The sequence below is a fragment of the Lichenostomus cassidix genome, chromosome 8 (genome assembly GCF_008360975.1).
Source record: "Lichenostomus cassidix isolate B80296 chromosome 8, HeHo_3.0, whole genome shotgun sequence".
Classification (NCBI taxonomy): domain Eukaryota; kingdom Metazoa; phylum Chordata; class Aves; order Passeriformes; family Meliphagidae; genus Lichenostomus; species Lichenostomus cassidix.
Window position 1 is genome coordinate 4,650,767 of NC_139489.1, and position 19,914 is coordinate 4,670,680.

General features: G+C 40.7%; 1 protein-coding gene across 3 annotated transcripts in view; it reads left to right on the top strand.

Moving 5' to 3' along the window:
* GLIS1 (GLIS family zinc finger 1) overlaps positions 1 to 19,914 on the top strand; it is a 177,099-nt gene that overhangs the window by 1,537 nt on the left and 155,648 nt on the right. The gene's annotated exons all lie outside the window — the stretch shown is intronic.

A 19,914-nucleotide genomic window follows, 5' to 3' on the forward strand; every position in this document is an offset into this window, starting at 1 on the left:
GTTGCTTGGGTTTGTAGTTTGTATTTCAAGGAGGTGTTACAAACACTGGATTCAGGCGGTGAATCCTCAGGCTGGGGAACTCTTGGTGCCAGAAAGGTCAAATTCTGCTAGTTAACAAATGCCTGATTTTCTGCTCTCCATTGTTAAAGTGGCACTGAAGTAAGGTTAGGAATTACCCACTAAAAATCTGTTAATTGCACTTTTAAGCTGGAGCTGTTAACTGAGCTGAAATTTGTTAATCAAAATTCAGTTTTAAAGTAATTCCTCAAGGTATCACTGTATGAGCTCAGAGGGAATTGAAGCATTCCTTTATGCTACAAAGCTGCTTGCTGAAACATATGTGCACCTAAGGTTATTAACATTAAACCAGTGTTTTCTGTAATGTTAAAAAGGTGATTCTTTTTTTTTCCTTCTTATCAATCCATTTCCATTCTGTCTTTTAGATATGTACATGCAGTTATCTTGTCGGTGTAAGACTGTTCTCACTGGGATTTTTTACAATTCTGTCCATTCTTCTGAAAACTAAAAGTAGGCTTCATGCCCTTGGACTAGTGACATTTTCTTTTGTGAGCTTGTTACCTAGGGTGATGGCACCTTTCATTGCCATGAAGTTATGTTAATGAACACCTCAATCTGTGCTAGGTCTGTCCTGCAGACTCTAGGATGTGTTTGTTCATCACCAGTGAATACAGACAGAGTGGAGCAGCAGGTTATAAATTACCTTTTTTATTTTTCTGTTTGTTAATGCTGCAATTCTTCTCTCCTGATTTAAAAAAAAAAAAAAAGGTTGTTAATGTTTGGCAGGAATGAAATGAAGGCCTGTTACACAGACTTGTTTGGAGGGGGGGAGAAGGAGGATTCACAGAGTATGAAGAGAGAGCTACAAGCTTTACTACATCTGTGCTGCTGAAACCACTGCCTGTGGAAGGGGCTCAGGAGGTGTTTGAGTCCCTTGTGGTCCCTCAGGTGAGGTTGGTGCCACTTGACAGGGGTCATACCAGCTTACAATCCTGCCTGTGCACTGCCCTGCCCAGGCAGACTATTGAAACCCATTTTTTTATTTTTTCCTTTGAGCTATTTATCCCTCTTTTCATGCATATCCCTTTTGCTGTTGCAGAGGGCAGGGGTATAGGGAGGGAAAGAGAAAAAGCGTAATTTTGCATCTACTTGAGACTTTTACAGTAGATGTAGGTGGGCATGGGAAAAGGTTGCCAGTTCATCTTTCCCGACGGATCAATTTCCCATTTTCACCACTGGGGGAAAACAAAAAGTGTTGTAAGTTTTGTTGCTGTTTTTGTTTAATGTGCTTTCTGTCCAGGCTGTTACCTTGTGGTTGCTTCAGCCTATGGGTGACTTGAGTCATGGAAGTAAGTAGGAGGTGTCCATGGGCAGGATAGGGTTCATTTAACTAGAGCATGATGATTTGATGGATAATGTTGGATTTTTCAGAAGATGGCAACACTGAGTTTTTTGGGTGGCTTTCTGTTGTTTGTTTGCTGGGGGTTTTTTAGGGGTTTTTGGGTTTTTTTGCTTGGTTTTGCCTTTCCCCCTTCCCTCAAGAAGACATTTTCAGGAGGAGTTAGGGGAAGTAAAATTTAAAGTAAAATTTAAAGTAAAATTTTGGGTCAGAGTCTGATTTAGAATGTGTGGGATGACCTGGCCAGTGTCAGTGAGTGCTTTAATGTCCACTGGGGCATTTTGGTGTGCTCACTATGATCTAACCCAAAAGTCAGAGTGTACCTAAAGTGGGCTGTGCTGCAGACAGGAGAGCTGCTGATCTTTGAAGGAGTGGTGTAAACCACCTCCCACCAACCCTGGTTCTCTCAGGAACATAAAGGACAGGGATAGCTGCATGTGGATGTGATCTAACAAGATAAAGCTAAGAAGTGGGAATGAGGGAAATACTCAGAGTTACCCAGTGGAAGGTTTTGGGAAGGAAACTGATGACAGCTTGATTTCAGACCGTCGTGCCGTGCGTCTCCTGTTCTCCAGCCCCAGAGTGCCATGTACCCAGTAATTCCCTCTGCAGTCTGGGTTCGATTACAGAATGTGCCTCCTGGTTTTGGTTTATCCACAGTTGAAAGCTGCAAGTAGGGAGGCTAAAAGACGCCCTCTAACAAGAGCAAAACCGATTTTTATAGTTGCCTGTAAGGTTTTTTTTCCGAAACAAGCCTTATTTTTATTTAATTTTTTTTTTTTCAAAAAAGAATGAATCAAAATGATACACTGCTCTGCTAATAAAAAGGGCAGCTTTGAAGTAATCACAATGGGGAAGAAGTATCCTGCTGTTGTAATGTCTCTGTGGTGTTACTCTACTGCTTCACAGTGTTTAAGTTATGATCCTGCAAAATGCTTCCGTGCCTGAGCAAGTCTTTTTGACTTTATGAACAGCCAAACAAAAAATTGAGGGGTGGTGGTGAGGATAATTTCTGGGAATTGGATCATTTGGGTCTAGACTTTGCAGGATGGAGCTGTTGGTTGTTTGCTGAAAATACCAGTATTTTTGAATTGTGCTTCGTGTTTTGTTCTGTTTGGGAGCTGTTTAAAGTAAATGCCCAGTTTTCACCAAGCCAACCCCTTCTGGTGTGGCTGGCTGTGATAGGCACCACGGTTTCCTTGCTCATTGATTTCCGTGTATGTCACAAGGCAGAGTATTTGCATACACACACTGCTTTTTGGAGGCATTTGGAGTAGAATAACTGTACCATAAGGTATGAAGTCCATTCTACAATGTTTTCCTGGGATTCTGTGGGTTTGGTTCCGTGTTGTTGAATTTCATGCTATGAAATTTTGAAAGTAACACAGGGCAAAATACTTGCTGTCTACAGGGAAGAAGCTTTTGGGAAAGCTTTAGTGGTGACAAAAGAGTAATCTATAAGGATGCCAAATATCTCAGTTTCTAAATGACATTGATTATGGTTGTTACCAGGGAACACTTCTCCTTTTCATTCTTTTCCAGTTTTGTTCAGTGTACCTAATTCATGACTCAGTAGAAATGACGAGATTTATCCTGTTAGCTGTGCCACTGGGAAATCATCCAAATGGCCTGGACCTTTGCAGTAACCACTTCAGATATTAACTTACAGTGGGCAAAACAATAAGCTGGTCGAGTTGCAGTGGTTGGATGTTTCCTTGTTGAGAGTATGTTTTATTCAGACAAGGAGAAAATGGGGTGGATTTTTTTTTTGTTTGTTGTTAACTGTAGCTGCTTTCAGCAAACACACAACCAGTGTATTGAAATGTATTAATTTCCTTCTGCCGTTGAGAAGGAGGGTTAAATCTTGCTATTTAATCCCCCTGTGACTATTTCCTTGGTTATCAGGACTGTCCTTGTGAAAGGAACAGCTTACACTGTTGTGATCTTAAGCAGAAACATATGCTTTGGTTATATGACTTATTAGGTGAATTGATTGGTCTTGGGCCTGATGCTGCCATTTTCTTACGTGCACCTTGTCTGTGCTCACCTGAATTATCCCCACTGGAGCAAGTGTGACTGCCTAGAGCTGATAAATATGATATTTATATGAGCTGATAAGCAGACAGAGAATGGGTTCACTGGTATGGTGATCTCTAAACTCTCAGTTTTATATAGAGCTGTAGTAATATTGTTTTCTTCTTTTCACTCTAGTTCCCTTGCTTGCTGCATTTGAACTCTCTGCTACAAAAAGGAATGTAAAGATTGATTTGAACAGAGTGTGCAGTTATAGAACTATATTTTTATTTCATGGTCTTTTTTTTTTCTTTCCTAATTTTATTTTGTAAGGGGAGAAAGGAGAAGAAACTGCAAATTGGAAAATGTGTTCATAAATTCATTTGGAATAAATTGTGACTGTCCTCTCCTCCCTCAAGCTGGCTATAATGCTTACTTGTCTTGAATAGGCAAATAACTTTCAGTTACTTGCTGCTGAAGGAAGTTCTTCTAATGATTTGTGTTGCAAAATCAGAGCCACTGAATTGAAGATGTGCCTTTCATGGATTTAATTTAAAAGAGGTTTAATTGTATCTAATGATTAAATCCACTGTAATTTAGGAATTGTTAGTGAAGAATATTTGGCAAATACAAACCAGGAGATCTGATGATCAGCCTGTCAAATAAAGGCATTTCGTACTTGTAAAGTAAAACTAAAAAAACCTCTTTCTGTTTCATGAATAAACTGCAGCTGTTGTAAAAGCTGCAGAGAATAAATATTTTATCTACCTTAATATTGTGCAGAATTATATGGAATTACAGATAATGTCAGATTACAGGAAATAAGTCTAATCATTGGAAGAAATTTTTTTATTTGATTTGAGTCTTGCTTGAAGGAATAGAAGTTCAAAATAAGAAATTACTTGTTCTGTTTTTAAAATGTTACAGTAAATGTTACGGCCCATTATATACTGGGCTAAGTGGAGTGAGAAGAAAAATACCCTTTATTCTTTTGTAGTAAGAAAAAATTTAAAGTCTACGTCTTGCAAGTGGTTAAGTATATACATTACTGTTCCTGTAAGCAGTCTCATCAACTAGAAACTTTTGGACAAGGATCATTCTAAATTGTCATTTAGACATAACTGAATTCAACTCTGTATACACATAAACTGTTCAGTGTGTGCTGAGGATTTTTAGTATATTTGAGTTTATATTCTGGGAGTGCTTCAAGATTCTTTTTAATAAATCTGCTAAATTTAAAGTGAGTGTCTTCTAGGAGACTGTACTACTTCATTGGAATAAAGGGGTTTGTTTTTTTGTTGAATAAGAAGGACATTTTACCCTAAATTATTAATATCAGTAGGAGTCTTGCCACCAACTTTAGCTGGGTCAATATTTCAATCCTAATATTACAGAAGTTCTTTTTCCTGTGTGCAGGGAAAAGCTTGTAGAACAAATAACAAGTTTCTATTAAATCCATCTGTCAGCTAGGAAGTGGAATAGTGTATGGACTATGAAGAGAAATCTGTGGTCCTGTGAATATAACTTCCATGCTCAGTACCATAATTACCATTATTCTAGAAATTCTGCTGTTCAGTGATTTTAGAACTGTTGAAGATGTTGATGGCAGGGTAATTGGAGAGGGAAAGTAGATGTAAACCTCTCCATTTTGCACTCCAGATTTCTATCATTGTATGTCAACAAGCTTGAACCAGGCGAGCAATCTAGTAATCATTTCACAGTGCCTGAAACGGGTTTTAATAGACTGGCGTTTGTTTGCTCTTTTTTTTCCTCAGCCACCCAACGTTGTTTCCCAGCACTGTGCTGTAGCTCAGAATACAGGGTTCCAAAGCAAGGGCAGTGCTCACTGACTGTGGCACAGCGTAATCTCGCCCCACAAATGTGCAAACAATAGCAAAAGTATGTGTTTGGGAATATGGCACAGCTGTTATCTTCTGCCGGGAGCGGGGAGCGTTACAGTGACATAGAACGACCAGTTAGAACCACTCCGGCCGTTTTATTGCCTCTCAATGGGGCGTGTAAAGAAAAGCAAGGGCTGGTCCCTCCATGCAGATAACCATCAGTGCAGACTAGCGCGGCGCTGCCTTGCTGCACAGGCTTTGAAGAATAGAGGCAAAGAGTTCCCCTTTTTCCTTCCCCTCCTATTACATTTCTGGCACCCTGTATGTGAAATCTCGGTTGGAACCTGAACTTTCTGTTCTGAGAGTCTGTGCTTCACTAGTTACCTGGAACAAGGACTTTTTTTTTTTTTTTATTACAGTCATTAGCTTGACTATATGAAATCATTGTTAATGATTATTTGTAGATGGAGGACTGCTTGTAAAACAGATGAGACATTGCCAGACCTGCAGTAGGAAATAGATCCAAATTCTGTATTTTACGTATTTTGAGCATTACAAGGTTGATCTCATTCAACTCAACTCAAAGTGCTTGAGCTCTTTTTATTTAAAGCAACTGTTTTGTTTTAACTCTTAATAATGATGTCTGACTCTTCTGTCATTACGCTTGAATGTATATGTGATTATTTTACAGAATGGATTGGTAAGGAGCACTGTGATTACATCTAAGGCATCAAATTTAATCTAAGGGTTAAGTGAATGCAAAACAACATAAACTGCATTTAATTCTGGCATTTATGTGTGTGATAAGAGGGCTTTGTGAGAGCTATAGAGTTGTTAGTTGTTTCACAATGAGGAGAAAGAAAATACATTCTTACATGTTGTTTGCATATTAGCCGGAGGGAAAAATGACACTAAGGCGACATCATCAAATACAGTAAAACTAACTTTTTAATACAGATGCCCATTGTTGTTTTAAGTGCTTAGGGGGTTGGTGGTTTGGTTTATTTTGGAACTTGCTGAACTATATGAAGTGTGTCTCCAGGGGCCTGGTATTTTAATACCTTGTAGAAGGTTGTATAACAGTAGATGATGTATTTCGCCTGCCTTGCAGTGCTGTAAATAAATTACACGTGCTGGCTTGGGAGAATGTATGTGAAGTGTAAATCAAAGGCTAATATAAGAGGAAAAATACCAATTAGTGATGTCTTGTAGCAGGTTAGAGTTTCTTTATTCATTTGTTTATAATCAAGACATATAAGAGCAGTAATATGTATTAAAATGTTAACATGAGGCACTTCCCAAGAAGGGGTAGAGGGTCTAGGATTATTTAAAATAAGTGCTGTGATTCACTGCTTTTTCACAATTTGCTATGGTTAAGTCACTTAAATACTGAAGTCAACAATCCCCTAGGCAAAGAAAGAAAATATAATTGTAAGCTTATTGTTAAAATTGAAATTTGATAGCTTCCACTCTCTAATCCTATCTAAGTCTTGGTTGTATTAAAAGGAAAATAGATACATGTGTCAGTTTTGGAGCATAATCTTTCTTTTGAGTTTAAAGAATGATAAATGTGCTTCAGACAAGCAACACAGCAGTTTATTAGTATGAATGTTTTGCTAAATACTACATGCTTAACGCAATCCCCATTCCTTTATAATAAGTTTAAATATTAATTCTTTGGAATGCTAGATGCCTAAAGCTAGATAGAAATGCTGTGCAGTTTCAGATATCTAGGAGTGGGCTTGTGAAACAGGATATTTAACTGGGAGAGATGAGTAGCACATTTCAGAGTTATTAGGGCAGAACAACAATGCAAGAGGATGACTTAAAAAAAAAAAAGTTACACAATTGTTTTCTGTGCATGAGGCTTAAATACCTTAGAGTTATTTATTTGAAACACAGGAGTAGATTTCCTATCTATGTAGGTTCTAGATTGCATTTTTTATTATTATTTCGTTTAACTTCTTTTTAGCTGCCTGCCCCTCTCTAAAGCAGCTGGCTTTGATTTAACCTGAATCCTTCACCAAGAGGGAGTGATCAGTCACGATGACTGCGAGTTGTGCTCTTTGATGGAACATCTCTGTAGCGGCTGAAAAGAGAAGACTAAATAGGACAGGAAGGGTGCTCAAGGAAAGCAGCAGTTTGTATTCAGAAGGATTCACTTCACTCTAAATCAGCACTTATTGTTCCTTACGTAAGTCTTGCCTCTCTCCCAACCCCCATCTGTGCTGGACAGAGAAGGGAGAGTTAAAGTGAGAACAGATAAAAGAGGAAATTTCTGTTTTATTACCCAGTATTTTCTGGGAAAATCCCAGATAGGGTTTAACATAAGGTTTCATAACTCCTGCTTTGCCCTGCTGCTCCTGCTGAAATTGCAGGGAGTGGACTTCAGGAGGAGGCCAGTATTGAATGTATTTGCAAATTCTATCCAAGCTCCTTTGAGACACAGTAGAGAAGATCCAAGTGTTAAATTCTCTCCTGGAGAGAAGAGTGTGCAAACACTTGTAGCCCAGTAGCTCAGATGCCAAGGTCAGTTAGCACAGCATGTTGACCTTCAATTTTTCTTCTGTTCAAGGCCATGCATGGGTGTCAACCTGGTGTGAGCAGTCATTGTATGTGAAACAGGCAACAGTCGTGAAGGATTGTGTCAGCAGCCAACATGGCCAAATATATAAATATTTTGGATGAACAGAGCAAGGGTGCTTGAACTCTCTTCTAGACGGCACCACCTGTATAGTTTTGGGGCAAATCTGTGTGCTGCTCATGATATTTCTACAGCAAGAGCATAGCAGAGTATGGTGTAGAGAAGGACAAGCCAGTTTTGGAACCAGAAACAAGGCAGTTGTTTGGGCAAAATGTCAGGGCCAGCTTAATTTTCTGTGCTGAGAGACAGAGTTTGTTAGTTCAGGTGCAGCACTGGGATGATGTGGCCATGCTCTGCTTGAGATCTGATCTGGTGGTGCTGCAGGACATGGCACTGCAGCTTGTGGCCGTGTCAGCCTGGGGTGACACTTGTTCCAGTGTGGCTGCACCCTCTCTGCACAGTGTGTATGGACTGGGTTTCTCTCTGGGCTACACAAAGGTCATGGTGCTTGCCCCTGTTGCTGAGTCTCCATGAGTGTGAGTGGTGAAAAGTGCAAAATACATCTTTGTTATCTTTGGGAGAGTAAGATTGTTGCGCTCTGTAATGGAGCATTTTAGTTGGGCTTGTTGCTGCTTGGCATCTGGATTATGCCACCAGTTGCAGAATTGTTGCAGAGGAACAAATTCTCCCATTTATTTTAGCACTTGACGTGCTGAGGTGAGGGAAAGGAGACTACATTTTAGGGAGCTGTGTTGGAAATAGCCAAGAAAAAGTACCTGTTGGGAGGAAAATTCCCCCCTCCTGCCTCCTGCAGTGTTTTTTTGGGTTGCTCTTGTCTCCCAGCAGATGGCAAAATCTCTTAGGGTGAATTGTTCTTCTTAGGGTGAGTTGTTCTAGAGGCAGAAATCACCCAATGGACTGTGTGTCCCTGGCCTTGAGGTGCAAGGTGGCTACCACAAGGTTCCCAAAATCCTCGTTGCTCTGGCAGAGCAGATTTTTGCATGCAGCTGAGACTTTCTCCAGGACTTGAACAAGAAAAAGCAACACTAAATTCCTGCTTTCTGGGTATCTGATTGTTGTAATGTTCAGTTTCCTTGAAGTTATCTGATCTGGTTTATGTTCAACTGAAATTGAGCTGGCCTCATCCCATGGTCCCTAACTCTGGTGCAAATCTGAAGTGACACCATTTTAAATCCAAGAGTGGATAAAGAAGAGGCAGGCTCGTGCTCTGGAGGGCTAATCATAAAAATTTGTCCTCCAAGTATGGACTCAGTTCACTTGGCAAAAGAAAAAGACATCTCACGTTTTTAAGCTGAGCAGTTTGCTTCTTATTTTTCCTCCTGCCAACTCAGCACAGATTGGCTTTTATTCTTTTTCTCTGAGTTCTTGAGCTGTTCAAGGTTTGCTGACTTCTCATGTGTTTGTGGGGATAAGCTACAGACAATGTGTGGATGGTTCTCCTTTCAGAACAAAGATCCCTGTGCATTTCAGCATCTCTCTGATTTGAATGGATATGCAGGAAATTTAAGGGGATATTTGCCCCTAGAGCCCACTTGCTCTTTCCCTGCCTTTGAGTCTTAGTGACTTTTTTCTTTCTACCCACTTGGTGTGCTTACTGTGCCACTGTGCTGTTAGTTTATTTTTAAATATATACATGAAGGGTTGTAACTTATTTGAATTGTGGGCTAAATGAGTGGAAGCATGGCAACTGGTGTAAATTGCTTTTGGTCTGCTGAATGTGTAAATACTCAAAATCTGTCAGGGTGATTTGGCTGGCTTTTACTGGAATCATTATTCATATGAGATCTCTTTTCTCTTACTGCATCCTGTCAGAAGCTGTTAGGCAGAGATTGCTGGCATGAGTACTCAAACTGCTTTGTCAAAATGCAGTTCTGTATGTATTGCTTTTACATTTGCCAGTTCCACAGATTCTTTTGCAAGTGGATATGTTCTCATAGCAAGTCGTAGAAAGCTAATACGAAGGGAACAAAACCTAGAAGATGAGAGCAAACCACTGGGATTTTTAATCATTAGTAGTGTTTTGAGGCTGAATGTATGATGGCCCTGGCTACAAGTGCTGCTTATTTGACAAGTTAGACTGAAAACGCTGGTGTTTTGCAGAGACTTGTTGCTTCAGTGGTACCCAGGTTGAGTTTCTCAAAATGAGACTAACCTGCTTGGGGAACTTTCCTGGCTAAGGTCTAGTGTTAATGCCAACAATAGACTTTTTATTAGTTGCTGGAGAAGTTGCTGGAAGACTTGAAAATTAGGAACAGTAAACATTAGAGGTGATAAAGAAGTTTTATGCATGGGGTAGATATTTCGGCAGCAAGCAGTTACTCTGAAGAGACAGGGAGGCAGTTTAGGAGCCTAGATAATAAGAAACTTGAGAGCAAACTTGGTGAAAAATAGCCTCATAACCAGCTAGCATTTAGATAAAAATGAATTATGACACTAACTAGAGAAAAGAATGTGGTAGATTGGATACAGGTTCCAGTGTGAAGGCTGCTGACTGCAGCATTTGCTAGTTTGATGAGGAACCCTAATTCAGAATATATTATATATGGGAAGGAGCTTTTAAATATGGAATTGAGTGACTTGTAGATCAGAGTTACAATTAGTGTGTGTGGTGCCCACACATCTGTCAGAGGCACTGGTCTTGTTCTGCTGGTATAGAAGGAAATCTCCTGTTGCTTCCTCTCTGAAGCTGAGTGTGGCTGTAGGTTTTCTCTGTTGGTAACTGAATACTTTGTGAAATGCACCTGATCTTCAGCACCTTCTGTCTCTTCTAGATTGGTTTATTCTTCCACAGGGGTTATGTGGGCTTGACTCTAGGAGAGATACTCTCTAGACTATACAAAGCTTTTGCCATATGGTGCCCAAGGAGGCTGCGAGTTGTTTATCACTGGAGTTTTTTAGGACGGGCTGGATGTAAATCCTACTGTGGAATGTAATTCTTCAGGTCCAACTGTCTTTCCTGTGACATTTATAATCCCACACTCAACTGCTTGGGCACTAGAGAGTTAGAAGAGGTCTCTCAAATTGTAATAGTCCAGGCTTGTATCCTCTTTGACTTGCTGAACAAAGTTCAAATCCCTTCTTGTCTAACGTTGGTGTTTCTGGCCACTCATTTGTTTGTCAAGAAAACACTGAGAAGGCATACAATAAAAACCAGAATGAGTGAAGGGCTCAAAGAGCACCAGTTAGGAGAGCCAGTGGTGGGACAACTGGGCATGGAAAATGATTGATTTTATGTGCAAAGCAGTTGTGAAATGTTCTGTGGCATTCTGGGGACATGCCATTGCTAACAAATGATTGCCTGTTGGGGATAGAAAATGCCAGCCATTGTTCTGAAGAAGGAAATAGCCTTATTGATACTGAATTAGGCTCACATTGAATTATTATTCATTTGCAGTGCATCCTGTTTTCCAAATACAAAAATTAACTGAAGGCCTGCAGCACTATCGGCCTTCAGTTGTTGGCCATATCTACATCCTTGTGGTCCAGGTGGAATTTAGACTGTTTGTATCTAGGGATGGATTGTGGAAGAAATTGGCTTTAACAGACCAGCTGAAGGAAGATGTTCTGCTGCTTAAGAGTTCATCAAATTAGTTCTTGTTTTATAACAAGCCTGAGAGTGAGGCTGGCAGAGATAAATGTGTTGGTAGATAAGTCTTAACTTCTGGGATGCATTTTGAATTGTCACATTCAGTGTTGATGGCAGAAAAATAGTGGTATAGGAAACAATATTGTTGCCTTTTGAAAGGAATAGAAATGGACTTATGTATAGAAATTGAGATGCACACCAGATAGAAATACTTTGTACAGTAACAGTGTTTTGTATACAGCTCTGAAAGTTTTAGTTTTATTCCCAGTGTTATTGAATAGTTTCTGCTGAAATCCTAACAGAATATAGAATACCAGTAAAGTTTGTTCCTTCAGATTAAGAGAATATTTTTATTTAATAAAAATCAGGAAGTGACTGGCATTTGATGTGGATTTCTTGAGCAGTCATCAGGAACTGGACAACAGGTATTTTCTTGTGTCCCACATATGAGGCAGTAAGTTGGCATGAAGCATATAAAATGTTTTTATATGTGGGAGGCTAAATGTCTTGGAAAGCAGCGACACTGAAAAGGATTGGGATGTCACCAACTGGTATGAGATACAATTGGAATGAGAAAATACATTTCTAATAGGGTATGAGGTGATATGATACATTATTAAAAAGCTTAGGGATGTGATGTTATCCTTCTGTTAATTATCCGTCTGGTTGCAGGAAGATAGATTAATGCTCAGACTTTCTTAAATGGCTTTGAAAAAGCAAAGGATTTGGAGAAGAATTGGAAGATACTGACCCGTGTGGTACCCATTGACTAATGGAAGAGTTCAGGGAATCTGGTCTGTTCCCGAGATGCACTGGAGGAGAAAATAACTGATACTTGAGGGTTCTTTTGAGTGCAGAATGGTATCTCATGTCTGGAGACTGAGAAAGATAAAACAAGAAGGAAGACTGATGTTTTTGACTGCAAGGGTGATTAAACCTGGGACAACTTAGTAAAGGATGTAATAAACCTTCTGGTATTTGGAGTGACCGAGCCAGGTTTGAATGTTCCTATGGAAGAAATGATTAATTTCAACCACAGACAATTGCATTCAGTGGCAGAATCACTAGATGGACAAGCTGGACCATCCCAAGAGCTTCCGCTTGCAGTCTGCAAAAGACTGGATTCCAGGCCATCTCCTCCTTCCAGACCTGGTGCTGCTGTTCCTTCATGTCCCCTCTGCATTGCAGTCCATGGGCCTGGCATCCTGATGAGGCCAAACTTATGCCCTCATTCTGGGTTTCATGACAGAGCAGGGGACAGGCAAGGACAGGGGACAGGGAAGGAGGAGCATTGCCATACCACAGTCACACAGTCTGGACAGTAGTTACGGCAAGGGAATCACTAGCAGCTAATGTTCCCTCCAAAGCCTCCCTTTCTTTCCTCTTGTTATGTCTCTCCCTTCAGCAAACAGCACCACTCCTCCTGGACTAGACAAGTCTGTTCAGAGATGTGTGATGGAACCTGCTGTCTCCAGGGTGTGGGCTGAGACCAACTAAAACTGAGTGCTGGGTTTGAAACCCGGACACGTGGGGAAAGGATAAGGGTCATGATAGTCTCTTACCAGGCACTGATGATTTTCAACATTAATGTCTTCCCTTTCTTTGTTTTCTGAAGTGAAAACAAAGGCTCAGCCTCCATCCTAGCCCAGCTATAGTGACATACTAACACAGTTATTACAGCAAACATTTTGGCCCTCTCTGGTCATGATGTTTTCTTTCTGTGGGGAGACTGAAATACTAACTCACAAATAATGTCTTTAGAAGTCGTATTAGTCACACATTTTTAAGACATTCCAAAATCATACCAACCTCCTTCTGAGCTTGTCTGTTGCTACCAATGATTCAAAGTTTTGAAAACTCTCCTTTAGTTTTGATTTACATTTTGGTCTTGGGCACTTGTTATTTCTGGCAAATGCCAGCTCAGTTTCATTAAAGAAAAATCTGTTTTACAGCCACGCGGCTCAGATCTGCTGTGCTTCTAATAATTGATGGCTGGTTTCCTTATTTCCTGCATTGTAGAAAAATAAGGACCTTGTTAGATCCAAACAAGCCTGCATAAAGTCACAGTGTGAAACATCAGGTTGGGGGTGAGCAGAGCAGCTGTGGGCAGGTTTTACAACTTCGGGCTACAGTTGATCGAGGCAGCCAAGGGAAACTGAGAGATACCCATGTGAGTGAAATTCGGTTGAGTTCTTTGGCTCCCTGGCCTGAGATTTATATTTGTGACACCTTCCCTCTGTCAGTCCCTGGGCCAGACACAAGTCTGACTGTCTGTCTGTGTACCTACAGCTCTGCACACCCCGTGGAGTGGCTGCTGTGCCTGTTCCTTGCTGTGCCACTGTGGGATGTGTCTATTCCCAGTGTTGGCTGTCTTGCTCCAACAGCCCACAACAGTGCAAGTGTGTGCCCTGGGAGAAAGCAGCTGCCGTGTGGTGGAGATGAAAAATCAAGAGCAAACACTTTCTGAATTTCTGCAAGTGGGCAAATTAATTTCAATCTGAACTGTCATCACAAGGGCCTTTTTTTCCTTCCCCTTTCCTTTGGGTGGTATCTTTGATTTATATTTCTGAGTGAGGCCAGTGATCGCCCTTTGGTGCTAAGTTCAGTTTCTTTATAGATTTTCAGTTGCAGAACCAGTCAGTTTTTTGGTTAATGTTAATGTGGACAGGTTTTTTGGATTTACTTGGGTTTTTTTGTTTTGTGTTGTTTTAAGAACCATTGAAATTCAACAATGCTTATGTTAATTGAAAACAATCTGTCAGTTTTAAGGAGCAGCTAATGTCTCTCAGGTATTCTGAGATATGCAGTAGCTGTCAGATGCCTCCTTGCCACTCTGTAAGACAGAAGTAGAGACAGGATCCTGCTTCAGAGATTGATGGAGTTAAATGGCTCCTAGGAGTCCAAGCAGTGACACCTGAACAATGTCTTAAAAGGTGGTGTTTTGTTTGTCCCATTCAGAATTGAGTTTCCTTTGAGAACTGGATGGTTACTTTCAGGCAAGACCAATGTGTGATGACTCTCCTAGGACATTCCTTTGAAGGACTTGCCCTTCAGAGGTGAAGAAGAATTTGTAGGAATTATAGAACAACTGGAAAATCAAGCCTTAAAGTTTGCTTTACTAAAGGTCCACTGCAGAGGGGTATTCTGGCACCTAATTCCTATTGGCATCCATGGAAATTCAGTGCCTAAACAGTTCTTTGGATCTGGTACTTCATCTTCTGGCATTGAATATTACACAGTTTTTGCTTTCTGTGGGTCTCCTTTTAAGGCATCCTCTGTGAGTGGTGCAATAGTTTTAATTTTGAATTCTTCCTGTCGTGAGCTCCAGCACGTGATGCAGACAGCTGCCTAGAAAGCTAGGCCATGTGATAATCTATTGTTCCACCAAGGAGTTGAAGCCTAGTAGACAAGCAGTGGGGTGGGAGAGTGAGTCAGAGAAAATACTCTGCACTTTATTAATTGTTGCTGAGGGAGGATGGGGCCAGCCTTCAGGCACTGAGACTTTATTGAGTGGGGAACTAGAGTGACATACTCATTTGAGTGAAAATCCAGGGAAAAGTGGGAAATTTTTGTTGGCATTTCCTCTACTCAGCACTGATCTTATCATGCTGGTTTAGTAGCAGAGCTCCTTTGGCTCCTTGCCAGGTGATACCATTGGAGTCTGTCTGAGATATGCAAGATAAAAGATCTCAGGGAATTACAAGTATTATGACTTTCCTATCAAACTGTTCTAATATGTAGACTCTTAGAGTCTTCTGACCCAGAAAAGTGTCTTTCTTTTAAAAATCCTGTTACTGAAGGAAAAGGAAACACAAGAGCTGGGAAGTGGGACTTGATGTTTATAAGGGCCCTGAGAGCAGCTTTAATTAGAGTAGGTTTTTGGAAGAGACTTGTTCCTTTGCCAGCAAAGGGCCTTGGTGTTCAGCCAGGTTAGATGTAGCCTGAGAGTAAGCACTTGGGAACTGCCTACCATACACTGGTTCTGTGTTTGGCACTGAGAACACGAAGTGTCCTCTCAGTTAAAATACTTTGTGTACTCCCAGAGTGCCCTGTGAGACTCTGCTGAGGGCTGAGTCACTGCCCAGCCATTTGGGCTGGTTCTCTAAACCCTGACTTGTGAAGAGCTGCACTAGGCTGCAGTGATGGTGATCTCTCCTGTGGGTGCTCTCTTACTCTTGTGGTAGTGTGCAATTGGCAGTTTCAATAAGGGCTCACAGGTCTGCTAGTACAGCCAGCTGAGTGATGTGAGAGTGAGAAAGTTCCTGGAATCCCCACTGTCAGCCTCTTCCTTGTATTCACAGATTCACAACTGCATTGGACATGAGTGTAGGTCCATCTGCACAAAGAGCTAAATGGGACTTCCAGGAAGTAAGTGTGTGTGTGATCAAAGTAGTCATTAAGGAAAAGAACCTAGATATCCTTTATTTTCTTTTTAAAGCTTCAAAATTGAATTCTTGAGTTGTGAGTTTCTTGTTTTTCAGATTTCACAATGCATGAGAGAAAAACATTTGACTTCCTATCCCAAGGCCTCTAGAGTTGTCGTCAGTCCAGTTTCCTTGGTTTTGGGCAGGAATCAGAACTCTCCACCATATTTCAGATCCTACAGAAGTCAGTGGGACCTCAGGAAAAGAAGATCGCTTCTGGCAGGGCTAAATTTGAGTGAGTCACTTAGGAACTCACCTAGGACTCAATGGGCAGCTGCACAGAAAGGTGCTGGGGTGTGGACAGGGACCGCAGTGACATCTCTAGCTCTTGTTTGTGCTGCTGTAGAGCAGAAGGCCAGGCAGGGAGGGTGTCCAATGCAAAGCCCACTGGTTGCTAGGAGCAGGAGACTGGGAAGGAGGATTTAATCCAGTTTGTGGCTATTGCAGGCAGTCAGTGCTCAGTGCAGGGAGCATCTGTCCCAGGCCACCTGCAAAGCACTTCTGAAAGCCTGTAACAAACTGAGATCAGTAGTGGAAAACACCACAAACTGCCCTGTGCCTACAGAGTAGGAGAGATTGAAAGCACTGACCGTGGCCTGCAATCGTGGAAAGGTGGGGAATTTCCTTAAATAGAAGTTCCCAGATGACCCAAGCATCAAGTTTGATCGTTGCTGTAAATACCAGCACTGAGTACTGCATTTTATTCGTATGCTTGGACAATTGGAGAGCTGGAGACAAACTGGTGCCCACCAGCGCTGGAGTGGAGAGCTCCTTTGGACTCACTGGTGCTTACAGCAGCCACATTTCCATGCAGTGCACAGGAGAAGGTGCTGCTTTTTTTCTTCTCTCCCCCCCTTTTTTTTCCCCTTTCTTTCTCTCTCTCTATTAATAACTGAAGCCAATGGCTGCTCTGAGTTATGAGGGGGTTTTATTGCACAGTTGCATGGTGGAGGGACCTGGTTTTCATTGTGCAGTGCGGGATATCAGTTTTAACCCAGAGGCAGTGATGTTATTTAACAGGTGCCTTAAAGGCATAGTGCTTATTTAATCACCGTCTCCAGATCAACATTATGTAAATTGAAATTGCTTAGGTACGCAATTAATTGTGAATGCTTTCGACATTTTTAAAGGCATAAGACAATACCTGAAGTTCCATTTTAAGAATATCCAGGTCAAAGGACACACATGTTTTTATTTTCTTATTTGAGGTATAATGTGTTCAAGGCAGATTTATGGCACAACCTTTGTTTATTGACTTGTACTTTTCCACATGAAACTAATGGAACATGACAGATGATATTTATGAGGCATGTGTTCTTGATTAAATCATGTTAGACATTAAAACCTGATAAAAGAACGTATTTTAAAGGGTGGATTAATAGAAAAGGAGGCAGCACTGATTGGGGAGTTTACACGGAACAGGACACGTTGGTCTTAGACTGAGTATTTATAGGTGAGATATGTGGTTATAAAACTTTAGAAGCTGAACAGAAAAATATTAATAAGCTTTTTGCTCTTTGGAAAGTTTGTTTTTCTCCTTTTGTAAGCCACTGGCCACCTTGTATTTCTGGTCTTTCAAGTGAATTTATTCAGTTCTACATAAGAACTCATGACCCTTTGTGGCCTGCTGCTTGTAATGTTGGCCCTACGTGTGTTTGGTATTCTTGAGGATTCCCATTCAGCAGATTTGTGCAAGCAGCCTGTGCCACTGCTAAAAACTGCTCTGTAAACATGCTCTAAATTCTGCTTAGATGGGTGCCAGTGTGGTAAATCAGCAAGAGTCAGATGGAGCTGCTTGTCCCCACCTTGATACCTGGGGCTTTGCACAGAGTTCTGAGTAACAGGTTAGTAGGGAATCCCCCGGTGTAGTATTTTGCATGTCAGCATAAGAGTATCCTCTAAGTATTTCCTGTGGAGAGCAGTTAGAGGATTTTGGTAAATGTAACAAGTGGGAACAGATTGAATTTATTTTCGTGGTTTAAGTGAATATTAAGACTAAAGGGAAAGCAGATACCTTCATTCTGCTTTCAGTTACACAGGTGCAAATGTGGAATATTTCCTGTTTTCCACTACACAGATGTATCTGAGGACATACTCTGGCTTGGTGCAGCATTCTCACTCCTGAGTTTTAACCTTCTGTGGCTGAATTTGTGCTAACCTGGACCCTCAAAGCTGCATTTTGTCTGGAACAGATGAGAAGGTTGCATGGCGTTCTTAAAGCTCTTATCAGCTTAGAATTGTAGAAGTAAAGTTCACTGCAAATATAAGAAAATTTTAACTTCCGTAAGTTTTTATTACAGCTATTTCATACTGCAGTGCAGTTTTTACCTCCTCCTTGTAACCTCTTCATCATAACTGAAAGACTTGTGCCAAATTAATAGCTCTTTACTTCTCATCTGAAAGCATTATGTTTTCTGGATGAGATACGGTAAAATGTGTTAAAATTATAGGATTCAAGTATTTAAATGAATAAATTGCATCAATATCTTCCACTGGGAAAGAATGCAAATTATAGGCACATTTATGGTTTGCTTTTGTTTGGACTTGTCAGGGTAGAAACTAAAAAATACTTGCAAAATGAGAAAACTGTGTAAGAAATAGTTGTCTGTGAATGGAGATGCTTTTATGAAGTGTTGTGTGATTTTATTTAATGGAGTTAAAGCATGACTTTGCATCTCATATCATCAGAACAAATTCATGTGTTTGAAAAGCTGTTAACTAAAGTACACTTCTGCTTTCCACAAATCCAGTGGTAATTATTTGTTTTTCTTCTTATTTTATTTTCTTTTTTTTTTTCTCCCTAGCTTGTTCACTAAAACATCCCTACCTACCTGAGATTTTAGAATAAGCATTCTCTCCTAATAGGAAGTGAAAATCTTCATAATGCAGATGTTTCCCTATAGAGATTTCAGCCCTCCTTCCCCATCCATATGGTGTAAGCCAAAACAACAGATGTAAGGGAATAAAAAGAAAATAATAGAAAATAATCCTGGAAGTAATATAATGTTGCTACATTAGTATTTTGCCTCCTAAAGGATTTAGCAGAATTTAAAAGGCTTCAAAGATGGATTGAATAATAGATCAGAGACTTAAAAAAAGAAGTGTATTCAGGCTGAAAAGAAGGGGAATGATTTTGTCAAGAATTTATATAGATCAAAGATGCACAGTGTTTGTGCAAATAAAAGAAAAAGAAAGGGGGAGGAGATGCATGATTGTGGAAAAAAAGCCAGCTTAGTTCTCAGTCCTGCAAAAACTGGAAAAGCATCACTATTAGAAAGATGGAATCCTCAAGTGGCAAAAAGGATACTGAATGTGAAGGACACGTAGAAGAGTGTTTACTGTGTTTTGTCTTATGCTGGCTATGGTACCCCTAAGCTTTGTGAGGGCATCAGAATTCTGCCTTCAAAAATAGCACTTTTAGTCATCAGTGAAAATGGCTGGGAATGATGGCCATCACTCAGGAGATGACAGGCAGAGGTAAGGAAGGAATTCTTCCCTGTGAGGATGGTGAGGCACTGGCACAGGTTGCCCAGAGAAGCTGTGGCTGCTCTGTCCCTGGAAATGTTCAAGGCCAGGTTGGGCAGGGCTTGGAGCAACCTGGGACAGTGGAAAGTATCCCTGCAGGGGGTTGGAACTGTGTGAATTTTAAGGTCCCTTCCAGCCTAAGACATTTTATGTTTCTATGATTCTTTTCCTGCCAGGATCGACACTTCCCACACCATTTTTGGTAGTTCTTTGCCAAGTCTGTTCTTACACACCCCGAAGAACAGAGATTCTGTGTCCCTTCTGTCCTCATGCTCAGCTGAGGCTTTCACAGCCCTCTCCTTGATGTTCAAACTATGTCTCATTTGCTAACCTTGACTTCTCTCAGCAAAATCCATTCAGAGTTTTATGTGGTCATGCTAGTGATAGGACTGGATCCAGAAATCCACTTCTTGACTTATATTTTTCTAAGTCTGTCTAAGTTGAAGGAAAACAGAATTCCTTCAGCTCCAACTGATTATTGCTTCACTAGGAAACCTACTAAT